Source organism: Brassica oleracea, chromosome C5 (genome assembly GCF_000695525.1).
Source record: "Brassica oleracea var. oleracea cultivar TO1000 chromosome C5, BOL, whole genome shotgun sequence".
In the NCBI taxonomy this organism is placed as follows: Eukaryota; Viridiplantae; Streptophyta; class Magnoliopsida; order Brassicales; family Brassicaceae; genus Brassica; species Brassica oleracea.
In genome coordinates, this window is record NC_027752.1 from 42,566,341 (window position 1) to 42,569,883 (window position 3,543).

General features: G+C 23.5%; 1 non-coding gene across 1 annotated transcript; it reads right to left on the reverse strand.

Annotated features, from left to right (window-relative positions):
* Positions 1-765: 765 nt before the first annotated feature.
* On the reverse strand, positions 766-845 carry TRNAL-UAG. The gene has a single exon. It is a non-coding gene; the product is annotated as a tRNA-Leu (tRNA).
* Positions 846-3,543: the final 2,698 nt, after the last annotated feature.

Sequence of the window (3,543 nt, forward strand, 5' to 3'; positions counted from 1 at the left end):
TAATTTCTAGAAAAACTAAAATTAATATTTTGTTGTAGTAAAATAGAATTTCTTTCATTTATGTAGTAAAGTACATCAAAAGAAAATAATTCATTTAATAACATTTTATTTTTCATATTATTTTTCCAAAAAGTAGATCCGACCTTGCGAAATGTAATGACTAGAAGAGCTATTGATAATAATGATCCGCATAACAGAGCGCCATAGCCTAATATCATCATACTTACGTGCATCATTAACCACTGGGACTGGAGAGCTGGTACTAATATTGCAGACTGAGGCATGTTGTTTAAAAGACCTGAAGTAGCAAAACCCTGAATAAAAATAGCACTTGGCGCAGTTATTGCGTTTAAGTGATTTTTTTTTTTTTTATTAAAATAGGAAACTATATGAATAATTGCAAAAGCCCATGAAAGAAAAATTAATGATTCATATAAATTGCTTAATGGAAAATGTCCTGAATAAATCCAACGCGTAAATAATAATCCTGTTATATCAAAAAACGTAATTACGATTCCTTTATCTGATGAATCAAAAAATCCTATGATTTCATCTAAATTAACTAATAAAGTTAAAAAATAAATTAGTAGTACAATTGAAACGACCGAAAAAGATATATGAGTTAATATATGCTCTAAAATTGAAAAAATCATAAAAAATTTGTTAAAAATTAATAAATTAATACTAGGTTTTACCCGATTTTAGAAAACAAGTCGGGTATTAATTTGATTATAAAACTTATAATATCTCTTTTATAAGATATTATGCCGCTACTCGGACTCGAACCGAGATGCTCTAGCACTGCTTCCTAAGAGCAGCGTGTCTACCAATTTCACCATAGCGGCAACTTGTTCAAAATAATACTAACAAGTTTTTACTCAATCGTCGAGATTCAAATTTTAAATAAAGAAGCTAATTTAATGGAATTTAAAATTGATTTTATTACTAAAAAAATGCTTTTTCTAAAAATTAAAACTTCTCCAAAATCCTTAGAAATTTTAACTAAAATTTGCCTAAGTTGCTCAAGAAAAATGAAAAACAACAATTGTCAAAATATCTATTTTCATGCATCTTTTTATATTGTACAAACATAATATTTTTTGATCGCTTAAAAAAAATATCATATATTATTACTTATTAGTATCTAATATTCACTTAATTGTGGATAGATACTTTTATAACTTTGATTCCAAGTAAAGAATATAAGAATTAAGAGAAATAATAATTCCTAAAGGTATAAAGTGCAAAATTTTTGACTTAAATTAATTTAAAGAACCTGTTGATTTCGCTAAAAGATCTTGTATTTCCTAGTTAAGAGGAAATACAAGATCTTTATTTATTTTTTTATTGATGGGGAAAGTAATAACCCCCCCTTTTTTTTACAAAATCAATAGGAATCTTTCGTATATTTCGTATATATATATATTATCTTTTTTTTTTTATTTTGGTTCCTATAGATTTTTTTAATTTATATGTATTCTAAAAAATTGGTTTTTACGTTAGGCTAATTCTAATGATTCTAGTGTTTTTTATTTATTTTGTTGTACAAAAAAACTTTTTGAATTACCTGTAGAAAGTGATTTCCCTAAAGAAAAAGCTTTCAACGATGTCCAATATCCCTTCCTTTTCCAAATTTTTTTACGAATACGCTTTTTCGAGATAGAAGTACGTTTTTTTGGAACTGCCATTCAAAAATGAAAAAAGTTTTTCAGTGGTATAATTGGATGTCAAAGACATTTATTATTCTATTCTTTCGTACTCCATATTGAGTAATTTTTTTATTTTAAATTTTATTATATATTATTTTTCAAACAAAACAGACATTCAAAAGTTTAAAACCCAACTATTTTTTCCCTTTTTCTTGAAAAATTTTTTGTATTTAACGTTTTAAATCCGTATGAGAGTGCTCATTTAATTAATCTATACTGATAGATTTAGATTATATTAGAAAAAAATTTTATTAAATTTCTTCACTTCATATGTAAAAAAAAATATCGATTATAATAATATTTCTTGAAAAAAAAGCTCACTTAGTGTACTGGAAGACAATAACTAAATTCCATAATTCAATAATAATTCTAAATAATCAAACCCAAATAACTTTTTTTTATACTTAATATTAAGTATTTTTTTGTCGTGTAAATCTTTGTTCTATTCTTAATATATGTATATAAATTATTGTAATACGGAATTATAATTCACTTTTACAATAATTTATATACATATATTAAGAATAGAACAAAGATTTACACGACAAAAAAATACTTAATATTAAGTATAAAAAAAAGTTATTTGGGTTTGATTATTTAGAATTATTATTGAATTATGGAATTTAGTTATTGTCTTCCAGTACACTAAGTGAGCTTTTTTTTCAAGAAATATTATTATAATCGATATTTTTTTTTACATATGAAGTGAAGAAATTTAATAAAATTTTTTTCTAATATAATCTAAATCTATCAGTATAGATTAATTAAATGAGCACTCTCATACGGATTTAAAACGTTAAATACAAAAAATTTTTCAAGAAAAAGGGAAAAAATAGTTGGGTTTTAAACTTTTGAATGTCTGTTTTGTTTGAAAAATAATATATAATAAAATTTAAAATAAAAAAATTACTCAATATGGAGTACGAAAGAATAGAATAATAAATGTCTTTGACATCCAATTATACCACTGAAAAACTTTTTTCATTTTTGAATGGCAGTTCCAAAAAAACGTACTTCTATCTCGAAAAAGCGTATTCGTAAAAAAATTTGGAAAAGGAAGGGATATTGGACATCGTTGAAAGCTTTTTCTTTAGGGAAATCACTTTCTACAGGTAATTCAAAAAGTTTTTTTGTACAACAAAATAAATAAAAAACACTAGAATCATTAGAATTAGCCTAACGTAAAAACCAATTTTTTAGAATACATATAAATTAAAAAAATCTATAGGAACCAAAATAAAAAAAAAAAGATAATATATATATATACGAAATATACGAAAGATTCCTATTGATTTTGTAAAAAAAAGGGGGGGTTATTACTTTCCCCATCAATAAAAAAATAAATAAAGATCTTGTATTTCCTCTTAACTAGGAAATACAAGATCTTTTAGCGAAATCAACAGGTTCTTTAAATTAATTTAAGTCAAAAATTTTGCACTTTATACCTTTAGGAATTATTATTTCTCTTAATTCTTATATTCTTTACTTGGAATCAAAGTTATAAAAGTATCTATCCACAATTAAGTGAATATTAGATACTAATAAGTAATAATATATGATATTTTTTTTAAGCGATCAAAAAATATTATGTTTGTACAATATAAAAAGATGCATGAAAATAGATATTTTGACAATTGTTGTTTTTCATTTTTCTTGAGCAACTTAGGCAAATTTTAGTTAAAATTTCTAAGGATTTTGGAGAAGTTTTAATTTTTAGAAAAAGCATTTTTTTAGTAATAAAATCAATTTTAAATTCCATTAAATTAGCTTCTTTATTTAAAATTTGAATCTCGACGATTGAGTAAAAACTTGTTAGTATTATTTTGAACAAGTT